We start from the raw sequence: 10,287 nt of genomic DNA, 5'->3' as shown, positions 1-10,287 counted from the left end.
TGGCACTTAGGAAATATTCGCCAAAATGTTCCGGACCTCCAGGGGAAGAGGCCGAATTTTCACTTGTTCTGGCCGACCGGGGGAACCAGCCGAGGCGGACACTTTACGGCGGAGCAGCCGTTGGCACTTAGGAAATATTCGCCAAAATGTTCCGGACCTCCAGGGAAAGAGGCCGAATTTTCACTCGTTCTGGCCGACCGGGGGAACCGGCCGAGGCGGACACTTTACGGCGGTTGAGCCGTTGGCACTTAGAAATTATTCAGACTTCCATAAACACACATCGGCCTTTTGCCGTCACTGCCCGGGATGGGCACCGTGGTAGCTCGGACAGTTCGTTTGACAGCTTCCGCTGGCACTTAGACAATTTTTAAAATGAAAATAAACAGTTCTGCACATACGTGCCGACTATATTTTGCGAAAGGGGGGTAAAGTGATGAGTACACTAAGTGGGGGGACCAAGTACATAAAGCCTACCCCTGGTACCTCAGAGAGGCCGAATTGACACATTTTGTGTCCGACCGCGGGAACCAGCCGAGGCGGACGCTTTTCGGCGCAAGAGCCGTTGGCACTTAGAAAATATTCGCTAAACTTCAAAGGACCTCCAGGGGAAGAGGCCGAATTGTCACTTTTTCTGGCCGACATCGGGAACCAGCCGAGTCGGACACCTTACGGCGGAAGAGCCGATGGCACTTAGAAAATATTCGTTAAACTTCAACTGACCTCCAGGGGAAGAGGCCGATTTTTCACTTGTTCTGGCCGACATCGGGAACCAGCCGAGTCGGACGCTTTTCGGCGCAAGAGCCGTTGGCACTTAGAAAATATTCGTTAATCTTGAACGGACCTCCAGGGGAAGAGGCCGAATTTCCACTTATTCTGGCCGACATCGGGAACCAGCCGAGTCGGACGCTTTACGGCGGAGCAGCCGTTGGCACTTAGAAAATATTCGTTAATCTTGAACGGACCTCCAGGGGAAGAGGCCGAATTTTCACTTGTTCTGGCCGACATCGGGAACCAGCCGAGTCGGACGCTTTACGGCGGAGCAGCCGTTGGCACTTTGAAAATATTCGTTAAACTTCAACTGACCTCCAGGGGAAGAGGCCGAATTTCCACTTGTTCTGGCCGACATCGGGAACCAGCCGAGTCGGACGCTTTACGGCGGAAGAGCCGATGGCACTTAGAAAATATTCGTTAAACTTGACAGGACCTCCAGGGGAAGAGGCCGAATTTTCGCTCGTTCAGGCCGACCGGAGGAACCGGCCGAGTCGGACACCTTACGGCGGAAGAGCCGATGGCACTTAGAAAATATTCGCCAAAATGTTCCGGACCTCCAGGGGAAGAGGCCGAATTTTCACTTGTTCAGGCCGACCGGAGGAACCGGCCGAGTCGGACACCTTACGGCGGAAGAGCCGATGGCACTTAGAAAATATTCGTTAAACTTGACAGGACCTCCAGGGGAAGAGGCCGAATTTTCGCTCGTTCGGGCCGACCGGAGGAACCGGCCGAGTCGGACACCTTACGGCGGAAGAGCCGATGGCACTTAGAAAATATTCGCCAAAATGTTCCGGACCTCCAGGGGAAGAGGCCGAATTTTCGCTCGTTCGGGCCGACCGGAGGAACCAGCCGGGTCGGACACGTTACGGCGCAACAGCCGTTGGCACTTTGAAAATATTCGCCAAAATGTTCCGGACCTCCAGGGGAAGAGGCCGTATTTTCGCTCGTTCGGGCCGACCGGAGGAACCGGCCGGGTCGGACACGTTACGGCGCAACAGCCGTTAGCACTTAGAAATTATTCGTTAAACTTGAACGGACCTCCAGGGTTAAGAGGCCGAATTTTCGCTCGTTCGGGCCGACCGGAGGAACCAGCCGGGTCGGACACTTTACGGCCCAACAGCCGTTGGCACTTTGAAAATATTCGCCAAAGTCGTCCGGACCTCCAGGGGAAGAGGCCGAATTTTCGCTCGTTCGGGCCGACCGGAGGAACCAGCCGGGTCGGACACTTTACGGCGGAACGGCCGTTGGCACTTTGAAAATATTCGCCAAAATGTTCCGGACCTCCAGGGGAAGAGGCCGAATTTTCGCTCGTTCGGGCCGACCGGAGGAACCGGCCGGGTCGGACACGTTACGGCGCAACAGCCGTTGGCACTTTGAAAATATTCGCCAAAATGTTCCGGACCTCCAGGGGAAGAGGCCGAATTTTCGCTCGTTCGGGCCGACCGGAGGAACCAGCCGGGTCGGACACTTTACGGCCCAACAGCCGTTGGCACTTTGAAAATATTCGCCAAAGTCGTCCGGACCTCCAGGGGAAGAGGCCGAATTTTCGCTCGTTCAGGCCGACCGGAGGAACCAGCCGGGTCGGACACGTTACGGCGCAACAGCCGTTCGCACTTAGAAAATATTCGCCAAAGTCGTCCGGACCTCCAGGGGAAGAGGCCGAATTTTCGCTCGTTCGGGCCGACCGGAGGAACCAGCCGGGTCGGACACGTTACGGCGGAACAGCCGTTGGCACTTTGAAAATATTCGCCAAAATGTTCCGGACCTCCAGGGGAAGAGGCCGAATTTTCGCTCGTTCGGGCCGACCGGGAGAACCAGCCGAGGCGGACACTTTACGGCGGTTGAGCCGTTGGCACTTAGAAATTATTCAGACTTCCATCAAACACACATCGGCCTTTTGCCGTCACTGCCCGGGATGGGCACCGTGGTAGCTCGGACAGTTCGTGTGACAGCTTCCGCTGGCACTTAGAAAATTTTTAAAATGAAAATAAACAGTTCTGCACATACGTGCCGACTATATTTTGCGAAAGGGGGGTAAAGTGATGAGTACACTAACTGGGGGGACCAAGTACATAAAGCCTACCCCTGGTACCTCAGAGAGGCCGAATTTTCGAATTCTGAGGCCGAGCTGGGGAACCAGACGAGGCGGACACTTTTCCGAGCGAGAGCCGATGGCACTTAGAAAATTTTCGGCTAAGTCGGCAGGACTTCCAGAGCGAGAGGCCGAATATTCGTCATCTGTGGCCGACCGGGGAACCAGCGAAGGCGGATAGGCGGTCACGGAGGTCCCGCCGGCTGGTCCGCGGGCCAATTTGGGTCCCGTAATTTAGCGGTCGCGGTCCGGAATCCACGCCGAGCGGGGAACCAGCGGAGGCGGATAGGCGGTCACGGAGGTCCCGCCGGCTGGTCCGCGGGCCAATTGGGGTCCCGTAAGTTAGCGGTCGCGGCCCGGAATTCGCGCCGGCCGGGGAACCAGCGCAGGCGGATAGGCGGTCACGGAGGTCCCGCCGGCTGGTCCGCGGGCCAATCGGGGTCCCGTAAGTTAGCGGTCGCGGCCCGGAATTCGCGCCGGCCGGGGAACCAGCGCAGGCGGATAGGCGGTCACGGAGGTCCCGCCGGCTGGTCCGCGGGCCAATCGGGGTCCCGTAAGTTAGCGGTCGCGGCCCGGAATTCGCGCCGGCCGGGGAACCAGCGCAGGCGGATAGGCGGTCACGGAGGTCCCGCCGGCTGGTCCGCGGGCCAATCGGGGTCCCGTAAGTTAGCGGTCGCGGCCCGGAATTCGCGCCGGCCGGGGAACCAGCGCAGGCGGATAGGCGGTCACGGAGGTCCCGCCGGCTGGTCCGCGGGCCAATCGGGGTCCCGTAAGTTAGCGGTCGCGGCCCGGAATTCGCGCCGGCCGGGGAACCAGCGCAGGCGGATAGGCGGTCACGGAGGTCCCGCCGGCTGGTCCGCGGGCCAATCGGGGTCCCGTAAGTTAGCGGTCGCGGCCCGGAATTCGCGCCGGCCGGGGAACCAGCGCAGGCGGATAGGCGGTCACGGAGGTCCCGCCGGCTGGTCCGCGGGCCAATCGGGGTCCCGTAAGTTAGCGGTCGCGGCCCGGAATCCGCGCCGGCCCGCAGCCACCGCCAGGCGGATAGGCTGTCACGGAGGTCCCGCCGGCCGGTCCGCGGGGGGAACTGCGCCCTCTGGCGGACACGCCATTGTAAATGAATGGGGTTTGGCACTTAGTGCATTTTTCGCCGAAGCCGACGAGCGCTCCGGGCGAGGAGGCCGGATTCTCGCCATCCGTGGCCGGCCGGGGAACCGGCCAAGGCGGATAGGCGGTCACGGGGGTCCCGCCGGCTGGTCCGCGGGCCAATTGGGGTCCCGTAAGTTAGCGGTCGCGGCCCGGAATCCGCGCCGGCCAGCAGCCACCGGGAGGCGGATAGGCTGTCACGGAGGTCCCGCCGGCTGGTCCGCGGGCCATTTAGGGTCCCGCGAGTGAGCGGTCGCGGTCCGGAATCCAGGCCGGCCAGGAGGCACCGCCAGGCGGATAGGCGGTCACGGAGGTCCCGCCAGCTGGTCCGCGGGCCATTTATGGTCCCGTAAGTTAGCGGTCGCGGCCCGGAATGCACGCCGGCCAGGAGGCACCGCCAGGCGGGTAGGCTGTCACGGAGGTCCCGCCGGCCGGTCCGCGGGCCAATTACCTCCAGCCGAGCGGATATGAACTTTATTAGCACCTTCTACGAGATGGCGGAGCCTTATTCGACAACCAGCACCTCGGCTTAGCATTTTCCACGGCCCGCTGATCTTCCAGAAGACGTCCAGCCGGTTTCCTCCTCACATTTTAAGCCGGCCGAGGCTTCCGGCACCCCGGCTAAGCTTTCTCCACGGCCCGCTGAGCTTCCAGGGGACCTCCGGCCGGTTCTCCCGGTGCCTCGCGCCTCGCTTTGTGAGCCGGCCGAGGCTTCCAGCACCTCGGCTGAGCGTTTCCCACGGCCCGCTGAGCTTCCAGGGGACCTCCAGCCGGTTCTCCCGGTGCCTCGCGCCTCGCTTTGTGAGCCGGCCGAGGCTTCCAGCACCTCGGCTGAGCGTTTCCCACGGCCCGCTGAGCTTCCAGGGTACCTCCAGCCGGTTCTCCCGGTGCCTCGCGCCTCGCTTTGAGAGCCGGCCGAGGCTTCCAGCACCTCGGCTGAGCGTTTTCGGCGGCCCGTTGCTCTCCCGGAGGTCGCAACGGGGAGTTACCTCCCTCTCGCGGACACGGCGAGTAAATACACCGCCTCTCGCACTTGGCGCACACTCACTCGCATTGCTACGCCTCCCGTGGCACTTTAAGCGGCCGAACGGCGGGAGTAACTACGACTCTCTTAAGGTAGGCTCACTTGACTATTTATTCATGTATTTATTTATTTTTGACGGTTCGCGGAGGCGATGACGCTCCGCGCGGGTAAACGGCGGGAGTAACTGTGACTCTCTTAAGGTAGGCTCACTTGACATCTATTTATTTATGTATTTATTTATTTTTGACGGTTCGCGGAGGCGATGACGCTCCGCGCGGGTAAACGGCGGGAGTAACTGTGACTCTCTTAAGGTAGGCTCACTTGACATCTATTTATTTATGTATTTATTTATTTTTGACGGTTCGCGGAGGCGATGACGCTCCGCGCGGGTAAACGGCGGGAGTAACTGTGACTCTCTTAAGGTAGGCTCACTTGACATCTATTTATTTATGTATTTATTTATTTTTGACGGTTCGCGGAGGCGATGACGCTCCGCGCGGGTAAACGGCGGGAGTAACTGTGACTCTCTTAAGGTAGGCTCACTTGACATCTATTTATTTATGTATTTATTTATTTTTGACGGTTCGCGGAGGCGATGACGCTCCGCGCGGGTAAACGGCGGGAGTAACTGTGACTCTCTTAAGGTAGGCTCACTTGACATCTATTTATTTATGTATTTATTTATTTTTGACGGTTCGCGGAGGCGATGACGCTCCGCGCGGGTAAACGGCGGGAGTAACTGTGACTCTCTTAAGGTAGGCTCACTTGACATCTATTTATTTATGTATTTATTTATTTTTGACGGTTCGCGGAGGCGATGACGCTCCGCGCGGGTAAACGGCGGGAGTAACTGTGACTCTCTTAAGGTAGGCTCACTTGACATCTATTTATTTATGTATTTATTTATTTTTGACGGTTCGCGGAGGCGATGACGCTCCGCGCGGGTAAACGGCGGGAGTAACTGTGACTCTCTTAAGGTAGGCTCACTTGACATCTATTTATTTATGTATTTATTTATTTTTGACGGTTCGCGGAGGCGATGACGCTCCGCGCGGGTAAACGGCGGGAGTAACTGTGACTCTCTTAAGGTAGGCTCACTTGACATTTATTTATTTATGAATTTATTTATTTTTGACGGTTCGCGGAGGCGATGACGCTCCGCGCGGGTAAACGGCGGGAGTAACTGTGACTCTCTTAAGGTAGCCTGACTCGACGTCTTTTTCAACGGTGGCTGGAGGACCCGGGCGGTTCTCGGGGGTGCGTCGCTCCTCACTTTTGACGCCCGAGGAGGCTCCCGGCACCTCGGCTACGCGTTTTCGGCGGCCCGCTGAGCTTCCAGAAGACCTCCAGCCGGTTCTCCCGGTGCTTTCCTCCTCACGTTTTAAGCCGGCCGAGGCTCCCGGCACCCCGGCCAAGCGTTTCCCACGGCCCGCTGAGCTTCCAGGGGACCTCCGGCCGGTTCTCCGCGCGCTTTCCTCCTCACTTTTAAGCCGGCCGAGGCTTCCGGCACCCCGGCCAAGCGTTTCCCACGTCCCGCTGAGCTTCCAGGGGACCTCCGGCCGGTTCTCCGCGCGCTTTCCTCCTCACATTTTAAGCCGGCCGAGGCTCCAGGCACCCCGGCTAAGCTTTCTCCACGGCCCGCTGAGCTTCCAGGGGACCTCCGGCCGGTTCTCCGCGCGCTTTCCTCCTCACTTTTAAGCCGGCCGAGGCTTCCGGCACCCCGGCCAAGCCTTTCCCACGGCCCGCTGAGCTTCCAGGGGACATCCAGCCGGTTCTCCGCGCGCCCCCCTCCTAACTCGACGCCCGAGGAGGCTCCAGGCACCCCGGCCGAGCCTTTTCGGCGGCCCGCTGATCTCCCGGAGGTCGCAACGGGGAATTGCCTCCCTCTCGCGGACACGGCGCGTAAATGCACCGCCTCTCGCACTTTGCGCACACTCACTCGCATCGCTACGCCTCCCGTGGCACTTTAAGCGACCGGGACCACCGCGAGCGCGGGCGATGACTAAGAGGCTCCCCGGCCGGCCTCGCGGAGCTCCGACGCTCCCCCGCGGGACTTCCGGCGGCCGGCCGGAGCCTCGGCACGGCTGCCGCACTCCCTAATAACACCCCGCGGACCCCCGCGAGCCGAACGCTCGCTGCCGCGGGCGACCCGTGCCAAGGCGGACGCGTGACGGCGCGGGAGCCCTCGGCACTATATCACGGTCACGTATGTAGTCAAATCGTGTAAAATCACCGTTAGTTTATTCATAATATAGGTAATAATTAAATAAATATTAACATCGCGTATATCATTAATAAACACATGTATGTATTTATTTAATAATTAAATAAATATTAACATCGCGTATAATCATGCGCAATACTTCGTGGCCGACCGGGGAACCGGCGAAGGCGGACGCATCGCGGCGCGAGAGCCGTTGGCACTTTGGAAAAATAAATAAATAAATAAATAAATAAATAATAATTCGCCGACCGGGCTCCGGGGGGAGAGGCCGATTTTTGGCCGTTCGTGGCCGACCGGGGAACCGGCGAAGGCGGACGCATCGCGGCGCGAGAGCCGTTGGCACTTTGGAAAAATAAATAAATAAATAAATAAATAATTCGCCGACCGGGCTCCGGGGCAAGAGGCCGAATTTTCGCTCGTTCGGGCCGACCGGGGAACCGGCGAAGGCGGACGCAGCGCGGCGCGAGAGCCGTTGGCACTTTGAAAAAAAAAAAAAAAAAAAATTCGCCCACCGGGCTCCGGGGGAAGAGGCCGGCTTTTCGCCGTTCGCGGCCGACCGGGGAACCGGCGAAAGCGGACGCGCTCTCTAACGAGCCCCGCCGGCCGGAGGAAGTGCGCCCTCTGGCGGACACGCCGTTGTAAATGAATGGGGTTTGGCACTTAGTGCATTTTTCGCCCAAGTCGAAGCGCGCTCCGGGCGAGGAGGCCGGATTCTCGCCACCCGTGGCCGGCCGGGGAACCGGCCAAGGCGGACGCGCTCTCTAACGAGCCCCGCCGGCCGGAGGAAGTGCGCCCTCTGGCGGACACGCCGTTGTAAATGAATGGGGTTTGGCACTTGGTGCATTTTTCGCCCAAGTCGAAGCGCGCTCCGGGCGAGGAGGCCGGATTCTCGCCACCCGTGGCCGGCCGGGGAACCGGCGAAGGCGGATAGGCTTTCACGGAGGATCCGCCGGCTGGTCCGCGGGCCGATTAGGGTCCCGCGAGTGAGCGGTGGCGGTCCGGAATCCAGGCCGGCCAGGAGGCACCGCCAGGCGGATAGGCTTTCACGGAGGAGCCGCCGGCTGGTCCGCGGGCCGTTTAGGGTCCCGCGAGTGAGCGGTGGCGGTCCGGAATCCAGGCCGGCCAGGAGGCACCGCCAGGCGGATAGGCTTTCACGGAGGACCCGCCGGCTGGTCCGCGGGCCGTTTAGGGTCCCGCGAGTGAGCGGTCGCGGTCCGGAATCCAGGCCGGCCAGGAGGCACCGCCAGGCGGATAGGCTTTCACGGAGGACCCGCCGGCTGGTCCGCGGGCCGTTTAGGCTCCCGTAAGTTAGCGGTCGCGGTCCGGAATACAGGCCGTCCAGGAGGCACTGCCAGGCGGATACACTCTCTAACGAGCCCCGCCGGCTGGTCCGCCGGGGGAAGTGCGCCCTCTGGCGGACACGCCGTTGTAAATGAATGGGGTTTGGCACTTAGTGCATTTTTCGACCAGCGGCAACGCAGGCTGACGGGCGGCCGCTTCCACGGGCCGGTACTACTCTACGGAGGCGCTAGCCGCCTCCGGTGGGGGCCGTGTGATCTCGCTGGATGCCCGAGGACCTTCCGCGAGGCCCGGCCGCAGCTTTTACGCGCGCCCGGTCCTATTACCTGGTGGAAGCTGGAGGCCGGGGCTCCGCAGCTCGCCGCCCGGGGACCTTCCGCGAGGCCCGGCCGCAGCTTTTACGCACCACCGCTGCTATTCTCTGGCTCCGGCTTCGTCCCGGAGGGTGCTTGGGGAACGGCGGCGCACACCGCGAACGGCCGGTGGCGGTCGGCTGGTGGCGGTCGGCTGGTGGCTGTCGGCTGGTGGCGGTCGGGGGTGGCGCTTGGGGATGGCGCTTGGGGATGGTGGCTGTCGGCTGGTGGCGGTCGGCTGGTGGCGGTCGGCTGGTGGCGGTCGGCTGGTGGCGGTCGGGGGTGGCGCTTGGGGATGGCGCTTGGGGATGGTGGCTGTCGGCTGGTGGCGGTCGGCTGGTGGCGGTCGGGGGGTGGCGGTCGGGGATGGCGCTTGGGGATGGTGGCTGTCGCCTTGTGGCGGTCGGCTGGTGGCGGTCGCCTTGTGGCGGTCGCCTTGTGGCGGTCGGGGATGGCGCTTGGGGATGGTGGCTGTCGCCTTGTGGCGGTCGGCTGGTGGCGGTCGCCTTGTGGCGGTCGCCTTGTGGCGGTCGGGGATGGCGCTTGGGGATGGTGGCTGTCGCCTTGTGGCGGTCGGCTGGTGGCGGTCGGCTGGTGGCGGTCGGGGGGTGGCGGTCGGGGATGGCGCTTGGGGATGGTGGCTGTCGCCTTGTGGCGGTCGGGGGGTGGCGGTCGGGGATGGCGCTTGGGGATGGTGGCTGTCGCCTTGTGGCGGTCGGCTGGTGGCGGTCGGCTGGTGGCGGTCGGCTGGTGGCGGTCGGGGGGTGGCGGTCGGGGGTGGCGCTTGGGGATGGTGGCTGTCGCCTTGTGGCGGTCGGCTGGTGGCGGTCGCCTTGTGGCGGTCGGGGGGCGGCGGTCGGGGGTGGCGCTTGGGGATGGTGGCTGTCGGCTGGTGGCGGTCGGCTGGTGGCGGTCGGCTGGTGGCGGTCGGCTGGTGGCGGTCGGGGGTGGCGCTTGGGGATGGCGCTTGGGGATGGTGGCTGTCGCCTTGTGGCGGTCGGCTGGTGGCGGTCGCCTTGTGGCGGTCGGGGATGGCGCTTGGGGATGGTGGCTGTCGCCTTGTGGCGGTCGCCTTGTGGCGGTCGCCTTGTGGCGGTCGGGGATGGCGCTTGGGGATGGTGGCTGTCGCCTTGTGGCGGTCGGCGGTGGTGGTTTGGGACCGGCGTCCGGCGCAAAGTGCGTGTTGCGCGGGCCGGAGAAAATTTAGGCCAGGGGCCCGCCGCTGGAGAAATTTTTAGGTACCAGGGGTGGATTTTTTTTGTCACCGCAGGAGGGGGACGTTGCCTCCGTCCGTGTCCGACGGAAAGTGCGTGTTGCGCGGGCCGGAGAAAGTTTAGGCCAGGGGCCCGCCGCTGGAGAAATTTTTAGGTACCAGGGGTGG

Source organism: Syngnathus scovelli, unplaced genomic scaffold (genome assembly GCF_024217435.2).
Source record: "Syngnathus scovelli strain Florida unplaced genomic scaffold, RoL_Ssco_1.2 HiC_scaffold_96, whole genome shotgun sequence".
Taxonomy (NCBI): domain Eukaryota; kingdom Metazoa; phylum Chordata; class Actinopteri; order Syngnathiformes; family Syngnathidae; genus Syngnathus; species Syngnathus scovelli.
The sequence above is the reverse complement of the archived record's forward strand: the minus strand, read 5'-3'. Positions refer to the sequence as shown.